Source organism: Marmota monax, unplaced genomic scaffold (assembly GCF_021218885.2).
Source record: "Marmota monax isolate L192 unplaced genomic scaffold, Marmota_monax_Labrador192_F-V1.1 WCK01_AAM20220418_F8-fsc00043, whole genome shotgun sequence".
Classification (NCBI taxonomy): Eukaryota; Metazoa; Chordata; class Mammalia; order Rodentia; family Sciuridae; genus Marmota; species Marmota monax.
In genome coordinates this window covers 247,936-267,457 of record NW_026691982.1, presented here as the reverse complement: position 1 = coordinate 267,457, position 19,522 = coordinate 247,936, and the positions used below count along the sequence as shown (strand labels likewise).

Here is a 19,522-nt window from a genome sequence, read left to right as displayed (position 1 = left end):
GCTGAGGTTGTGGCTCAGCGGTTGAGTGCTTGCTTTGCATGAGTGAGGCACTGGGTTCAATCCTCTGTACCACATAAAAATATATAAACTTAACAAAAAAAAGTGGGATTATCTATGGTATTACTTTAAGACTATTTTGATATTGAATTAAAATTTTAAAAAAGAATTATACTTATAATGGACAGGTAAGATAATTGTTAAGTTATCTCATCTGTCCTAGGTTATTTCTCCCTCCCAAGATAGCATCCCCTTATAATCTCTAAATTCCAGGACCATGAAAAAGATCTGAAATTGTAAAATCTTATGACACTGGACATCATTTACTGTCTCTTCTTCACATGGTATAAATCACTGTGTTAGAATGTTTTCTGAAAAGGAATCATTTAGACATCTACTATGCAGGACAGCAGGGAATACAATAAAGGTACATATAAATCAGGTTAAACTTCGCTTTAAGCAATAACTTGGTTTATATTTATTAGAAATTTGACAAAACTTGGAAGAAACAAGCATAAAATTAACTGCCTTGAAAATCATTTCCCAAGTCCCTTCTAATGAGCAACATTAAGGAACAGTCCTACAGCTGAGAAGTACTTGAAAATAGGCAGTGGGATGGGGAGAAATTGTAGGATGTGGAGAGTCAAGAAAATAATCAGCTGCCAAACTCTCACTCTTGAGATCCTTGTAAAATCCCATCAATGTTATTTAAAACAGCAGAATATTTCCTTTTACTTTAGCAAGAACTCTTAAGGTAAGCACCATCACATTCAAATTATCTTTTCCTTATGTAGGTGAAAAAAGCCGGCAGGGATGCTTTCAGAATCCACATTTCATTAAAGAGATATAGCCACGAAGCCTGGTTCTCAATTGACTCCAGACATTTATGTCACATATCCATCCATAATTTATTGTGCTTAAGCAACTCTTCCCACTCTGAGCCACAGCAGACATGCAATCCCAGTCCCTTGCTTCTGTATAGGTCAACTTGACCGGGAAATATACTGCAAAATAGGGGTTAACGTGCAACACACACTAGGTAGCTGTTCTTGCATCCTCCATTTCCATTATTCAAAGTCTCTCATTAAATATTCTATATTAAAAAAAGGTCAATAGTTCTTTGTGGCTGCTAACTTGCTTAACAGATGATGTTATTTTACATCAGTTTGATTGCTGGCCAGGCAAATTACAGTGACTGTGTGTTCTCACCCACAGATGCAGTGAACGACACATCACAAATAAACAGCATTCATTATTCTGCACAATAACTACTGTGACCCGGCTTCCCTGCACAATGACACAGTTATTGTGGCTGTGACAGCAAGATCCCGGCTAAGAACACAATTAGCATCTATTGCAAGAAAGAATGTTCTACATTGTTCTTCAGCATTGAGGTTTAAAGAAGAGGGAGGAGAGTTATTGTAGAGGCAAGCTCACAAAACAACTATGCTCTATTAGTGCCCCCAAGCTTGTAGTGGAGGAGGAGAGGGGGAGAGGAGCGGAAGCATGCACATCCTCCTCACTCTTCAATATGAGGTAAAGAATCATAACAGAAATTGCTTTTATAAAGAAAAATATGAAAGAACTCTTAAAAAGGTTAGTTTTATCTTTTACATTCAATTAATTTAACTATTTTTTTCATATAAAGATGTTAAATTATTTGAGAGACACAAAGATGATCAAAATGACCATACAAAGAGACAATTTTGCCAAAGGAGGAAATAAACTACTGAACAATAGCAATGAAATTTTTCTACATTCCTCCAAAGATCTATTTATAAGAAAAACTGAAAATGGCATGGATTTTTTTTTCATTTAATTTTCCAGTCCCCAGAATTGTACACAGTTGGGCTCTAAAGTAATAATGCACTGAGTAAAGGTATCATACTTGGCAAGGTTTTCTTTCCCAAACTTAAACTGCCTCCCAGCACACTGAGCAACTGCATGTCCAAGTTCTACTGCAATTTCCTTAAGCCACTCACCACCTCTCTCCATATTACCACTGCCTGCTCTTCAACAAACTGCACCAACACAGGCAGCAAAGCTATCCTCAGCCAGCCTGAGTGAGCCCACCACCAAAGTTGTCAGTCATCACTTTAACTGTGTTGCTCTCACCCGTTCAATTAGGCAGTGGCTTCTCATTTCTCCTAAGATCTTAACAGTACTTCACATCATCTCACTATTGCCCTTATCCACTGCTATGCACTTCGTGTCCACCTTTACAGTTTTTCTGAAACTACTGTATTAAAAATACTCTCTTGGGCTGGGGATGTTGCTTGCCCACTAAGTGATAGAGCACTTGCCTAGCATGCATGAGGCTCTGGTGCCACCATACTGCAAAACAACAGAAACAAAAACCACTACTCTTACTGGTTAGACTTTCTACTGTCTCCTTGCCTGATAAGCATTTTCCACTACAATGAATGTAGTACGGGACTAAGTTGCAGACTGATAAATCATCTTTATGCAAAAAAAAAAAAAAAGAGAGAGAGAGAGAGATTCAACGTGCTTAATGATCTAACTTATTAACTTTCTATATATCTTCAGAGTTTCCTAACTTAAATTACGACACCTGTATATTTTTATTCATCATTGTATATCACTAAACTATGAAAAATCTCACAGATTTGACAAATGATAACATGAAGAAAGTAATAAGAACAGAGGGGACAGGACAGGTTTAAGAACCTACAGTTCTTTAATTACCCCCACCAAAAATTATTCTGTGACAACAAAAAAGTTCCCAGGAACTATACATTTCTACCAATCCTTGATCATCTTTGAGCCTAAATTAATAGTAAATACAAGAAATAGCAGGTGGAGTGGCACACACCTGCAATCCCGGCAAGGCTGAGGCAGGAGGATTACAAGTTTGAGGCTAACCTCAGCAACATAGCAAGATCCTGTCTCAAAATCTAAAACATAAAAATAAAAGAACTAGAACTACAGATGTAATTAAGTGGAAAAGTGCCCAACCCCTCACTACCTATCCCCTGCAAAGAAAGAAACTATTCAAATTTTGTTGAATATATATATATATGCACATAATCAAAATCAAATTGAAGTGATTTGACTTAATTCATATAAAAAACATTAATTGATCTAATTAAAATTTCACAATAACCCGCAAAAGATCAGTACTATATTAAACTGAAAAAAGTTAAAAAATAAAGCAACATTTTAATATGTTCTGTAGACAAACCATTTTCACACTTTTTCCTCACTACAAAGACAATTCAGTATCTAACATATCTTGACACAGTGCATTCTCAAAACTTTGGCAAGTTAACTCCTTACTTCAAACCATCCTACCACTCCTACCCTGAATCCACCTGCTTAAAGTAACCATAATTTAGTATAATATCTGAACACAGACGTTAGTCTGGACATTTCAATCCAGCTGAGAAGCTTAGTGGAGATATCAACCTATGAGAACAGTTCCTTAAAACTTCTAAGTAACTACTAAATTGTTGAACTTTATCAATCTCAGTCTTATGACCTCCAACACTAAATGATTCTGCATCACTAATGGCAAGTACCTGAGACTAGGGTAACCGACCCATCAAAATTAAACAGGAGTCAGTGTCTAGGATAAGCTGGTTCCCACGATGCTGCACTGCACAAATAAAATGAAGGATTATGCCAAACCCATCAGCTGACAATTAATCATGCAAGAGGGTAACAAAGAAAGCAATGAAGCTTCCTTAAAATCTTGAAATGCCACTGTTTGTTTGGTTTTTTTTTAATCGAAGAAATAGTTCCCAATGATGATCATGGTTAGCAGAAGTTCTACACACTCTACCATCAATAACATACGCATCTCAGCTGCCTGGTTCAGTGGAAAGCCCTGGAGGGCAGTACTCTTACTTCTTCTAGTGGCTTCTCACAGTAGGCTCCATTAGTTATTCTAGAAAAACAAACCTGATATTCTCTCTTTTTTCCCTATTTCTTATCAAAGAATAAGATCCTAAAAGGCAAAACTCTAATGTGCCATGTTCTATTAGCTGTCTCTTGAATCACAGCAGGGGGTCTAAAACCACCATCCCTCCCCAAGGATGGACCATCTTGGCAGTGTAGAAAAATAGGTCTAGGGCTGGGGTTGTGGCTCAGCGGTAGAGCACTCACCTAGCATGGGCAAAGCCCTGGGATCAATCCCTAACACCACATAAAAAAGAAAGAAAGATGTTGTGTCCAACTACAAATAAAAAATAAAAATATTTTTAAAAAAAGAAAAATAGCTCTAAAGCAGCCCTGTGTTTTCTTTCCTAGCTTTTAACGGTTCTGATAAAAACTCATTAACAGCAAAACTTACATCTGTTTTATTAAAATTTATAGGCCATTCTCTAATTAAGTCATGATTTTCTATCTCCTTGTTCACACCTCTCTTCTCAGCTAGCCAAATTTATATTCTCTTTTACCATTGACTAATCATCCATGTATTTGCCTTAAGGAGCTGACCACCATCATTTAAGTCCTATGTAGCCCTGAGCAAAAGAGCGGGGGAAAAAGTACCACAAGTTGATTCTGACATGCAATGTTAGAGGCCACATCCAGAGTCATCAACATTTACCAAGAAATACCAAAAAAACATTAAAGGTGAGTCTCCAGAGGTTACCTAAATGGCTTTCATAGAAAACACTACATTGCAGTTCCCTGTCCACAGTCATTCTGGGAAATCTGCCTGGCGTCCATGCTCTCACCTGCTTTTACAAACTGGTTTCTCTCTTCACTTGAGTAGGCACTCACTATCTTGGCTGTACAATACCATATGCCAGAGATACTGAGTTGAATAAAACATGTTGACTGCTCTCCACTCCTTCCCACTCCAACTTCTAAAGAAGAGCTATTGCAGAAGACAAGCAAGTGAGATGGAGAATTCTATACCTTGCTATAGGAAGAGCAGTAAAAGCACTCAGAACAAAGTGATGACAATAATTCAAGTCTCCACTAGAAGACATTAAGTTTAAATTGACCCTTGAAGATTGAAGCATTTATGGGAATACAGTGCTGTTTTGGCTAGAAATAGCACATGTGAACTGACAGAGGCATGAAAGGGTACTGTACAGTCAAGGAATGGTTAATATTCAGGCACAGGGCATATGAAAGAAGAGCTAGGCCTGGACAGGTTGGCAGGATTGGTTTCTGCCCTGTCTTATACTCAGCAGTACACACTAATATACAATTACTATTTTGACTTTGAGAAGGAAAAAGACATGATTAGATATGAGTTTTATGATGACATAAATAGTCATAAATGATTAAGTAAATGGTCAGAGACTAATGACTGGGAGACCTATTAGGAGGCTTCTCTAGCAGACCTGGTGAGACAAGACAAGGTCTTCAACTAAAGCGTGAGTACAACACCTGGTGAGAACAAGTTCAAATAAGCCACATCTGAGAAAAAGTGGAAATATCCAGGAACCCAATGAACACAGTGGAGAAAAGGAGAGAACCATAATCAATGACATGGTCCCCAAGACACTGATGTCACCCACTAAGATAAAGAACATGAAACACAAGGAGAAAAAAAAAATGAGTTGAACTAAGATGGTTACGAGACATGCCTAATGGGCTAGAGTCTGGTCCAGAGTTGGAGCTCAGGAAACAGGGCTAAAGAGATTCAGGGAACATCAACACATAGGTGTTGGATGAAGGTGGGGCCACAGGCAGGAAGGAAATCACATATGGGGAATGCTCAGAGGGAAAAGAGAAGAGTTAAGGAAGGAATAATTAATAAGAGAGATCAGTAAAGGAAACTGAGAACTCAGAAAGCTGAAGGATGGATGGAACTCAAAAAACAAAAATGACTAATGCAGAAGAGCTGACAAGGGAGCTATGGCCAACAGCGGCAACCACTGCAGAGAAGTCCTGTAGGAGGACAAAGAAAAAGGCTTCTGGCTAGGACAACTAGGTCCCTAATGAGAGAAGTCAACAGAGGAGTGTTAAGAATCAAGCAGGCAGAAGATGAGGAAGTAGAAATCTCTGGAGAGAGAACTGGCCACCAAACCAAAGAAAAATGAAACTGTAGCTTGAGGAACATAGGCTCAAGGAGAATGAGATGGTTTTTAGGATCAAGGAGACCTGCATATTCACAGAAGAGGAGGAAAAACACAGTAGAAAAAAGAAAAGGGCAGGCACTGAAGGAAGACCCTGGAGACCAGAGGAATGGGACAGAGATGACCTGCAGGGAGCAGCCTTGGAAGGGGGGTGGGGGTCTCCTCTCTTCCTCAGAAAAGACAGAACAGAGAACACAGAGAATGAAGATGGGTTTTAAGGCCCCCTTTTTTGCATAAACTAGAAAGCAATAATTATGATGAGAAGGCAGATGCTGGAAAACACAGCCTCACGTAGGAATGGCCACCACTGGAGACAAGAAAAGCTAACCATGGAGAAGCAAGTCATTGCCAGATGAGTCTGGATAGCATATCTCTGGAACAAAACTAATCTCAACATGTAAACATCAATAAAACATTTGGAAACATTGTTAAGTGTCTGCTTTATGATTCTGTAAAGGATCCTTGTCTTATGCAGAAGAGCTGACAAGGATAGTCATGTGTGGTGATGTCCAAGGACTTAAAATCATAATTAGAACAAACCAACAAACCCTAGGGAGTGAAGGTAACCAGTCACTGTGAAATCTAGAGATGATTGGGTAAAAGATCTTGGTAAGAGGAGTCTAGATGGGATCTACAAGACATGCATTCCATGTCAGAGATGACAACAGTAGGCTAGCACAGTGGTTAGTAAATGTTTTCTGTAAAGAGTTGGCTAACAGATATTTTAGGCTTTGTTGGCCACAGGGATTGCACTCATAACTACTCAACTCTGACATCATAGCTTGAATGTCACAGAAGACATGCAAATGCTTGAACATAATTGTGTGTCAAATAAAACTTTATACACACTGAGATGAATTTAATAAAATTTCCATGGGGCCATGAAATCATTCTTTTCGTTTTTTTCAACTTTTAAAAACATGAAAGGCATTCCCAGCTGATGAGCACTATGACAACAGGCAAAAAGCCCAATAGGCCATAGTTCGTTAACCTGAGCTAACATACATACCAGTTTTGTGATAATTCACTTGGAAAAATGCACATCGCTAGAACTATACTGCAGGGGTATGTCAGGTATTCAGACATAAGAGTGAAGGCTGATGGAACACTTCTTTACTGTAATTTCCCACATTATGTTGTCATAAAACCCAACCAAAGACTAAAAGGACACTGGAGTAAGAATCTACTTACCTGAGCCCCTGTCTCCATCCTGCCATGGGTAGTTTTGATATTTGGAATAAATCATACAACATCTTAATGTTACACTGTTCTCAGATGGAAAAAAAAAAAAAGGTAGTTTGTGGGAGGGCAATAGGCAGGACTACAAGTGAGTACAAGATGAAAGTTTGCAACATGCATTTGCAAACCATACAGTGTTTTTAAAATGAACATTTCTACCACATTGTAGCAAAAACACAATATGAGGGGGGAAATGCTCTTAAAGTTAGGGAGTAGAAAAGAGCATCTCAAGAAATTTTCCACTTTTCACCTTTCCTAATTTTTAGGAAGTTTAACCTAGTCTTCTTGAATGATGGACATGCTCTTTATCTTATTTAGACAATTTCATAGACTTCATGGTTCCTCAAATGTTACCAACTCAGAAGCTAAGTACTGCAGCATGAACCTTCAACAGTTTGATCAGAACATCTGACAGTTCTCTTATTTGTTCCAAAGACCACCTCAATGGAAATAAACATCCCAGGTGTCATACTTATAAGAAATATGGTTTCTTCCCAAACCACATGTTCCAAAAGTCCTATAAATTACCAGATTCCTGGAAAGGAAGGGAAAGGAAGGCAGGCCGGGTTACCAGACTTTAAATCATCTGCTGTATTCCTTCTTTATGCAATAGGTATGCAGGCCTCAATTCCAAGCCACACAGAGGAATTCAAATGCATAGCCCTTTACTAATACCAGTTACAGAGTGGTCTAAAATCAGTGAAGTTACAAGAAAACTTTAATATTTTTTTATTCTCCAATAAATCAGCAGGAAGTTTTATCTGGACAACAGCATTTTGATTTATGCCAGAAAACTCCAAGGCAGAAAGGCTTTTGGTTCCATAAACCATTCTCTCAGTGCAAACTCCCCAGGTCCATCATGCCAGACCTTTACGTACCGTGAGCCTACAGAAATGCCCGGCACAGAGATGCACTCAAATATCTGGACAGATTCAACAGGAGACTTTGAAAACCAAGATAAAGATGGTACACTACTATTTCATGCTATAATCTGCCTAGACTGAGACAAAAATTAGCCACAGTATGTAAGTAAGCACTGCTGACTTGGTGCCAAGCGGAGCAAGCCCCGAGATCAGGAACATATGGTGTGCAGCTTACTGATCCACTGTTTTCTACTGCAGAAACTTGAGTAGCATTAATTTCTCCAAAATGCTCCAGGACCTAATAAATAAGCATATGGGGGCTAGAAAATAGTACTCCTACTTTGAAACAGATGTTTATAGTGCAATTTGCTTGACATACACAAAATAAAGAAAATTTAGCTATAATGTATATATCAATTTCAGGTAAAGAGAAGGGCTAAAAAGCCAGAACATGTCCCTAACTGGCATCTTGGGAACCATTTTAAAAGGTTAAGTCAGTCATTGTGCCCAAACTTCTCAATCTTCAAATTACAACTAGACAAATCTACTAGGTTAATTTGAATCTTTTCCTATAGCTTCCATTCATTCACCCATGGGGACAAATGCAACAATTTAAAATCAGTAGCTAAGATACATACATACATACATACATACACACACACACACACACACACACACACACACACCCTATGATTCCAGGTCACTGTAAATGTTTAATATTTAAATTTCTAGTTAAATTAAAAATGTAAAAATCCACAAAAGCATGACTTACATATGACCTTTAAGAAACAGCTAACAAAAGTTCATTTATCTACATAACTAATATCTAGAGCTAATCAAGGAAGTCACCTCAACACTATATTTTTAAGATTTTAAAATATAGTTGGTTTGAAAGCAATTAAGGGGTAATATATATCCCTGATGATCGACAGGTGAATGTTTAATAAATATTTGTTTAATGAAAGTTTCAAAATTCCATTCTACTTAGTATATTATAGATAATATTTATTCCATATGGATCAGAATTTCACTTTTGATACTGGATTTTGGTAGTTCAAATGCATCCTAGGTATTAAGGGTTTCTTAATAGTTATTATGATGTTAATGGTTATAGTATCTATTCATCAGAATTTTAAAAAATCAGACCTTTTCTGCTTCGACCACACACTTCATCCTTCCCTCCCTGCCATTTCTGATTAGTGGATCCTTTTGTAGGACTTCTCTAACCAAAATGATCTAAAGAGAGAGCTAAAAAAATGAGGTTCTGGAAGGGGAAGGTCAACTTGGAATGTCAACTTGTTGCACTTAATAACTTGTCAAAATTGAAGATAATTTGGCATCTTTAATCCCACCCAGATCAAATCAGTGTTATCCTTATAGGGTGGTCTCTCATTTCATAAGTCATCATCAGACTTCTCAGCTGCTGTTAATAAGGGAAATGAAAATCTAATTTTAATAGAAACTACACTTCAAAGACATGTTTAAAATTCCCTTTTATGGAAGCAATTTTCCCCTGAGGCCTGCCTGCTACAGCTTACGTCAAACTTCAGGACAGTGAAAGTGCCCACAGAACATAAGTGAGGGCCTCCGTGAAAATAACTTAATCCAGAACCCAGGGAAAAGAATGGCCTTATAATCTGTCCCTGACGTGATTCTGGCATACAGATTATAGACAGCCTCTTTTGATTGAGACTACAGCCACAATGCAAGCCATGACCACCAGCTAGAGTAGCTTCTACATCCTAAATGAAATCATTGAGATGTCACAGAACTTAGTTCTCTGAAGAAATAGGAAAAATAATCTCCTATCTGAAAACAGCAGAAAGTAAGTCTAGTGATCACTAATCAAGTCTTCCTGCCTATCAGTGTTCAATGTAGTGGGAAAGCCAAGTTCAGCCCACCATTAGACAGCACCTCTGAGTTCCCCCATAGAAAAGTGATGAGGTCAAAATTCCAAGGTCTCCTGGGCTAAAATACTCTTCCAGTTAGGGGCACAAAACACATGGCTTATATTCCAGGGGCCTCTGACCCACTCACCTTGAAAGGTGGTAGAAAGCAAATATATAAACAGAGTTTTGGTCAAGGGAAAAAATATTTCTTAGACCTAAGTGAAGCCATTCGTGATATTACTCACACAGAAGAACATTAAAATTTACAAAAGAGTCTAAAACAGGAGAGTTTCTTTCCTTTCCCTGCCTAGAACCACTTTTGAAATCTGAAGAAAATTACACAATTAGCATGCAACATTAAGTAGGCAGACCAAGTACCACCTTGTTGGTATCTGACTTCTGGCAGACCTTTAGTACACTTGCCCTCCCTTACTGTCCATCTCTATGTCTGGTGGATACTCTGTTTATACTGCCAAGACTTATTTTCAACTCTTTTATAGTTGTGGTTAATACAGCTATAAGGTGATCATTATATGTGAAAGGACCAAAGGAAAAAAAGTGTTGACACTAGACCCTAACCACCAGGGCAAGAACGTCGTAGAACTGGGAGTAGCTCCCACTCTTAGTTCATCTCTCTCAGCTTTCCCAGTCATCTCCTTGGCCACTATTTTCCAGATGTCACATCTTTATCCTTGTAACATTTCCATCATTAAGGGAGTAAAACCTTCTAAATTCTTACAAAACCTAAAGTCTTTCCCTTTTATCCCCAAAAATTTGGTTTAGATTCTTGGGTACAAAATTATAGTTTGAAAATAACTTTCACTCAAAACTTTACATATTCATTTTCCACCTAGCATCAATATTACTTGTGAGATCTCTGACGTCTGTTGCACTGTCAACCACCTACTTCTTTAAACATTTTTAGGACTGTCTCTTTAATGTTTGAAAATCAACTAGATCTAGGTGGAGGTTTTTCAGGTCCTAGTTCATCCTGAGGACTTCTCTTTCTTCAGCTCCAGGAAATTTTCTTCTATTATTTATTGGTATTTCCTCTTCTCAACTGTCTATTCTCTAAAAGAGCCCTCACTAAACATTAGAAGCTCTGAGCCCCTAACTCTTCTCATACTGCCATCTCTCTTTCTGGGAGATAACTTTGACTTGATTCACGTAAGTAGTTTGGTTCTTGGCCCTGGCCATTTTAATTTCATTTCCAAAAAGTTAAAAATAACTATGAAGCTTATTTATTTAGGTACCAGGGATGGAACCCAGGGGCGCTTAACTACTGAGCTACATCCCCAGCTCTTTTTTTTTTTTTCTTTTGGCATTTTATTTAGAGACAGGATCTTGCTGAGTTGCTGAAGCTGGCTTTGAACTCACAATCCTTCTGCCTCAGCCTCACCAGATGCTGGGATTACAGGCATGTGTCACAAAGCCCAACTTAATCTTTTTTTTTCTTTTTATTTGTTCTTTTTAGTTATATATGACAGTAGAATCCATTTTTAAAGTAATGACAATTTGACTGCATTTTTTTTTTTACAGTTTATCTTTCTTTTAAAGGTACATTACTATCAAATCTCAGTCCACAAAATTCTTTATTCCCTCAGATACTCTTTTCCTGCAAATCTAATTGAGTTTTCTATTTTGTTCATGCTACTGATTTTAAAAAAGAAATCAAGTAAGACTTGGTTATTGGTTTGCTTTTATGAATAACAATAAAGTTAAGCTGAACAGGTAATTAGTGTAAGGTTCTACATTGGTGCAGGTATTACCTCTACCTTGAAAAAACCAACAACAGGCACTACATCTATGGGTGGATTATTCCACAAGCAGGTTTCCCATGGACCCCTGGACAGGCAGCATCAGGGTGGCTGCAGACCCCAACAGAGCAATGGAAGGGGGAAGAATGCTTTAGAATTTCATTTAATCTGCCTCCTACCCTCTGCTCAGTCCAACATGGGCATCTGAAATTACCCCCAGTTGTTCTTCTAAATCAGGCAGAGATCCCATGCTTAGATCACGCTACCTTCCCTAAGAATATATATCCTGATTTCCTGGGTCTTTCCTGAAGACTGCCCACAATTAGTCATCATCTTTAGCACTACTCATGTCCTAGCAATTCCCAGTGCTATAATATCCTTTTATTCATCCATTCATCCAACCCTACTCATCTGAAACCACTACAAAAATGGAAGATAAAACTGAACACACATACATACACACACATAAATAAACACACACACACACACACACACCACTCCTCGAAATGCAGTCTTATAACTGCAACAATGGAGAATATAACTACGACAGTGGCGAAAAATTAAACTCACAAAAACTGGCAAGTGCATCAAAACTCAAATATACAGTTGGGCGCGGTGGTGCACACCTGAAATACCAGCAGTTTGGGAGGCTGAGGCAGGAGGATCACAAGTTCAAAGCCAGCCTCAGCAACAATGAGGCACTAAACAACTCATTGAGACCCCGTCTCTAAATAAAATACAAAAAAGGGCTGGAGATGTGGCTTAGTGGTGGAGTGCCCCTGAGTTCAATCCCCAGTACCAAAAAAAGTTTAAATACATACAGCATTACTATACAAATTTTAAAGTTCTCACACATTATAAATAATTTAGGATATCAACAAATCAAAGACTTATCTTTTCAAAGTAAATCGTTGTGTAGAGTTTGACCACATTTTCAGCTACTACTTCTCACATGAAGTCATAAGAAATTCAACATTAATGAGAAAAACTTGGAAATGCTTTCTTCTACTTATTTAAGTTAAAAAAAAAAATCACCCTTTCAAAATTCTAAAGCCTAACCTTACCCACATTCCAAAGAGTTTCTAAGATCACTACTTTATTCAACACAACTTGTCAGATTTCAAAAGAAACCCTGTTTTCTAAGACAATTCAGACAATACTTTGTAACTTTCCTGTTCAGGGTTACATTGTTCCTTTGCTTAAAACTATTAAAGGTTTCCCAGACCTCTAAGGATAAAGTCCAGAATCCTTAACAGCCCTGAAAACTCTACATCAATCTCTAGTTCCATTTAGTGCCACTGGCCTCAAGATTTCTATTTCCTGCCATTCCAGCCTCACCACTATGGCCTGCCAGTCCCTCTCAGGTCACTCACCTCCTCTTACTGCAAGGCCTTTCCAAGCACTGTTCCTATGACCTAAGACACTCTTCCTCCCTGTCCCACCCACCAGAGTTACGGGCTAAATATCTTCTCCCACTGATTCTCAAATCTTTGCTGACACATCACATCCTCAGGGAAGTTATTTCTCCAGCACAACCCTCAGATTCTGCTAGGTCGCCTGTTAGAATCATCACACCTATTTTAAGGCTGAGGAAGAAACAGGACAAGAGTTACTACATGTGTCATCTGTTTCTTACATCAGACAGTCCACTCCAAGGCCAGGCGCTAGGCTTGTCCTGCTCGCCTCCATACTTAGCACTGGGCCTGCAGCTAGCAAGTACTCAATTCTTCACAACTTAGGTTTCTAATCATTTCTGATTAAGCCCCAGTGTTTCAGAAAAAGTCTAGAATTCTTACTTAAACTTGACTGTACTTTTTAGAGGTCCTAAGAAACAAGCATAAACATCTATCAAAATAAAACCAATTCCACTGTCATATAGTCAAATTAAATCAACCATTATAGTAGTTTAAAAGCAGTAAAAACTACTCTGGGGGCAAACAGAGGTATAGTTCCATGGTACAGCACACACTTGCATCTGTGAAGCCCTGGGCTCAGTACCCAGCACACACACCCAAGAAAAACTCCTTTAGTAGAAACTCTATAGTATTTTACTTTTTTTTTTTCTTTTTCTTTTTTCACAGTACTTATGTCTAGCCCTTTTTATTTTGAGATAGGTTCTCACTAAGTTTTCAAAACTGGCCTGGAACTTGCAATCCTCCTTGGGTCAGCAAGGGTATACCACCACACCCACCTCTATTATTTACTTTCCTTTGTGATAGTAACAAAATAGCATGTCAATTGTAAACTTACTGCAACAACCATTACAGACTGTCATAAGTTATTGGTTACTTTAATAAACACCTTTCTAATTATGGTTGAAAAGACAAAAAAAAAAAAAAAACCCACATTGAAATACATGCACAAGTGACAAAGGATTGTTTAAGAATAACTGACAAACATATTCAGATCTCTGGATGTAATAGATGGAAACTGCAAATTTCATAGAGGCACAATTCATAATCATTTCTAACTAACTGCACTAAATCACTGCCAATACCGAAACTAATGCATTGAGGTTATTCAGAAAATAATAGCAAAGATGTGATAGAACTCACAGCTATGACAACATATCTTCAATTTCCAGCACACAAGAATAACGTCCAATGTTAGGAGACTCTGTCTCAGCACAAAAAAAATTAACACGATTCCAAATTGTTTTTCCAATGAAAAATGGAATCTTTGCAGAGCTTACCTAAAATGAACCCTATGGGCTAAGTTTTAATTTTGTGTTTCAGAAGTGAGGGAGCACCTCAAGACTGGAAACATGAGCTGGTAGGGATACCATCTTGGACCATACAAGGAGAGACTGGACAGGTTCCAGGAGACAGGCACTTGATAAGCTTTCTAATGTCTCAGTTCAATCTGTGTGGCTTTTACAAAGGCAAAGCCTACCTTTAGAAAACTAGTTGAGTCCACAGCTTTCTTTTTCATTGACTAAATTTAGAAATAAACACCCCATCATAACAACTGAAACAAGAATGGGAACAGGTATCACATGAAGATAAAAGAAAAACTCAATGAAGGCGTGGTATCTGTTCACATTTCTTGAGCAAATAACCCTAGAGGAAATGAGAGATGGTCAATGTGAAATATGACCCAACATAATAACTGTGCAAGACCATGCTCTTTGTGAAAACTACACCCACAATCCTCAAATGTGACCTGTCCTGATTCAACTGTTATGGACATTCAGGTATCTTAAGTCAAGATAAGCTTTTATTAACTGACCCCAAATTAACTGAGCCATATATTGGGTGTTTCAAATTACTTAGATAAGCTTCTTGATCATTATTTGGTGAATGTCCCATCCTCATGACTTGGATTTACCAAAAACTCTAGCTTAGCCTTATTCCGATTTAGGATATCATGTGAGTTAAGCCCTATGGGGTGGATATTTTCCTGTGTAAAAGGTGACAGCAGGGGAAACTGAAGATGGGCATGTGATGAATGAAACATGGGTCAAGCTGCCCTTATCTGAAATGCTTGGGACCTAAGTGTTTCAGATTCTGAACCTTCTCAAATTTTGGAATAGTTTCATAAACATAATGAGATATCTTGGGGATGTGATCCAACTCAAAATACAAAATCCATGTATTTCATATACACCTTATACATATAGCCTGAAGGTAACTTTATACAGGGTTTTAAATAATTTTATTCATGAAATAAAACTTCATGGTACGAAATTTTCCACTTGTGGTTTCATGTTGGTGCTTAGAAAGTTGCAGATTTTGGAGCATTTCAGATTCAGATTAGGGATGCTCAACTTATACATGTAGGTCTAAGCACAATCGGAAGAAAGGGAGCAAACTAAGAAAGTTCTTTCCAATTTTCTACTATTGTTCAGTAAACTACCTTTCTAAACTGTTCAGTTTAAGATCCCTAACTCTAACAAGTATTTTTTATCTATAGGTAACAAAAACAAACTTACCCTCTTCCCCATCCCACCCCCCCCCCACAAAAAAAATGCCAAGAGCCCTGTGGAATCTATTAAATGTCCCTCCTTACATTTAATAGATAAATGGTAAGACATTGAGAGCAGGCCTCTTGTTTCCAATCACGGAGTTAAGTAGTGCTGAGACCCTAGAGACACTAAATCTAACTACTTGATTAAAACTCTTTGCACCATATACATTCAAATGACTAGCATTTAACATCTACAATGTAACAGGAACTATTCCAATACAGGAAAGGGTTACAGCAGGTAAAAAAACAAACTTAAGTCCCCACCCTCAGAACTAACATTTTAAAGAACATGATTTTTTGTTGTTGTTTGATTAGTAGGATACCATTTACAATACCAAATGTTCCGATGAGAATTGGTTCCTTTATACATCTAGGAAATTTAAATGAACTCAAATCAGTCAATTACAAAAACCAAACATTCAGTGCTTGAAACATGTTTAAAAATTGTATTAAGCATTGCAATTCAAAAGAAAATTGAGGTATAGGCCTCTACCTGTCTTTACTGGGGAAAAGACAATAAATGTCAAAAATTAAATAAGAGAAGTTAACAGAACAGAGTGCCTTCAAGTAGAAAACTAACATTGTTAGGACCATCTATGAAGATGAAAACCAACCAAGATTCTGAGTTTTGGTTAAGACGGCGTACTCCAATCAGTGCTCAGAAAAAAAAGAAAATATTATTCTGTGCTGGCTGTTGTTAATTTTATACAATCAGATTGTAGGTTTGGAGATTCCAGTGATTTACTTTCAACATTGCTTTCTGGATATTATCCAAAAAAAAGCCACTTATGCCATTCAAATATAATACGATGAAACCAATATTTAAGTCTTTAATGTCAACAAATTTGTTTTATTAGTATTTATTTAATCCCTTACAACAAATCTACAAATAAGTATGAATGGAGAAGAGGCTGAGAACACTTAAGTAACTTGCCTATGCTGATTACTTGATACATAAGAATTTATTAATTATAAAATTTAAATAAAAGTCAGTTTGGAAAAAAGTTTTGGGATATATAATTTTATAAAAAGTCTTTTAGATTCAAGTCAATTAATATTCCACAGAAGAATTTAAGAGTATAAGGTACAATTAGTTTTCTCTAAGAATATATTTTACACCAAAAATAATTATCCTATTGTACCTTAAAAAAAAAAAAAAAAAAAAAAAAAAACTCACTTATTTAACCAATCTGCAAAACTATCTATAGCTACGAAGACAAAATATTTCTTAAAACAGTCATAATGTGGGTGCTATCTCCCTAAAAAAAAATATAATAAATCTTACAAAACATCCTTCTTTTCTCAATTTTTTTCCAGGAGGCAAAAAAAAAAAAAAAAAAAGACTTCTCCAGAAGGTCAGGTTTGGGAGGCTGGTGTGGGGCCCAGTGTTAAAGCATTTGCCTAGCATGCTCAGGCCCTGACTGCCATACCCTGAGCTATAGAGTCAGCCAACCCTGGACCAGGATCTCCGAAACCATGAGTCCCAAATAAACTCTTTTTTCTCTACATTGTTCTTGTCAGGTCTTTTGGTCACAATGATGAAAAAAAGCTGACTAAAGTAGACAGCTAACTTACCCCTACACCTAATTTGCAGCCAAGAAATCAGCACAGCCTAGGGAGAGAGGGAGGGAGGGAGAGAGGGAGAGAGGGAGGGAGGGAGGGAGGGAGGGAGGGAGAGAGGGAGGGAGGGAGGGAGGGATGTATAACCAGATATACCCACCAGAGATATCTGGATCCCCCAACATGTTCTGATAGAATTAATCTTTGAATTTTTGAGTAATTTTCTTTTCAAAAACATAAGGGTCCAAAGTAAGAACCAAATATCTAAAATCTTTGCTTTCTAATAATCGTCATCTTATCTGAAGATTCCTACTAACATTAAAGAGCAAAAAAAGAGAAAAGTTTGTTTTTTAATTGGGCCAATAATTGTACATACTTAAGGGTAGAGAGTGATGTTTTGACACACATATATACACTGTAAAAAGATCAAATTGAGATTTAGCATATCCATCACCTCAAACCTTTACCATTTCTTTGTGGTAAGAACCTTTTTAAATACTCTCTTCTAGGAAGATCAATAGGGTTGAGGAAGGGGATCGAGAGGAAGGAAGGCATGGGGAAATAATAGGGAATAAAAACTACCAAATCATGCTGTGTCCATGTAAGAATACACCACAATCAACCCTGAATATATAATTATTGTCAACTAATTAAAATAATAAAAAGAAAATTGGAAAAGGTTAGGAAGAAGAGAAGGGAAAGTACTGGGGAATTAGACTGATCAAATTATGTTTTGTGCATGTACAAATATGGCATCATCTGCTATTATGTATAATTATAATGTACCAATAAAAATTTAAAAATTAAAAAAGATAGAACTTTATGCTTTTCACTCCTATATGCTGATGAGAGTAAAAAGCCTAAGAGACAGGCAGAGGACTGGGGAAAGAGTATGAAACAGGATAAGTGTCCCTTCTTCCCCATCTAATGGCTCCTAGTTGTGGCAGTGGATTTCTTAGTGAACAGTCTAGGCTTTCCTCTAAAGCTAAGAGATGGCAAGTAAGGAAATGCTGCAAGAACCACCCCCCACCACCACCATCTTACAATACTCAAAATCGAAACTGAAATTAAAACAGTGGTTAATTGTAAAAGAACTACACATTCATTTACTTCAGCAACAGTGTCTGTGGGTCAGGATCCCTTCTAGGTGTTATGGAGCTGGTGATCCACAAAGTGTCCCTGCCCTTGGGCAAACTGTATTCAAATGAAGAAAAACCACCCTAGTCTCAAAAAAAATGATCAGTAATACCTCTTATTTGAAATTGCTGATTGTCCCAGAGATTACTGCAAGTCTAAAAGAAGAAAATGCTTGTTAGAGAATTATTGAAACTTCTAAAATATGGAATACTCACATTATTCCAACTAAGTATTTATACTATATTATGAATAAAGTTAAAATCATAATTTCTTATTTATGTAGTACAACTTTAAACAAACAAACAAAAAAAACAGTTTCACCATGTTTCCTGGGCTGGTCTCAAACTTGCAATACTCCTGCCTCAGCCCCGCAAGTAGCGAGGATTACAGGAATTCATCACTGAGCCTAAGTGTTATTTCTATTGATTAACTATCATTGACAAAGAACTCTCTTAATTGGAAGCTAATAATTCTTCAATATGAAAGACTAAATACAAATTTCTCCCTGTTCTCTTCTGAAACCACACTATAGTGACACTTAATGCCAAGTCTTATATCCACAAGGAAAACTGAATAGGAGAGAAGACAATATCAGATTAAGGAGGGTCACAATACCTTAGAGGAAAAAATAAACATTAAGTTAGAGATGTGGGCTTTAGCATTCTCTAAGGGCCAACAGTGAGGGAAACCAATACAGATGCAAGGTACCACAGAAGGTAATGAGTTCTATGGTGAAGCAAAAAAAATCAGGAAGACTGAATAATCTATAGGAAAATACTTAAATCCTCCAGCTCCATCCCCTGCCCAAGCAACCGTCCTTTCTTATAACAAAGACAGGTTTATGTACCTGAATGAACTGAAACAGAAAGCCATTAGATTTTAAGGCTATAAAACACAAATAAGCATACCTTTCAAAAAAAAAAAAAAAAAAACCTAATAAAATAACAGGAAGACTAAATGAAAACCTGCATACTAGAAGTGAGCCCAGTGAGGGCAGGACCTAACATCTGTGCTGTTCACTGTTATATCCCCATTACCTACAATGGCACCCGGCACAA

General features: G+C 37.4%; 1 protein-coding gene across 2 annotated transcripts in view; it reads right to left on the bottom strand.

The window, feature by feature from the left end:
- The window catches only part of Slain1 (SLAIN motif family member 1), a 58,960-nt gene that overhangs the window by 23,597 nt on the left and 15,841 nt on the right, over positions 1-19,522 (bottom strand). The gene's annotated exons all lie outside the window — the stretch shown is intronic.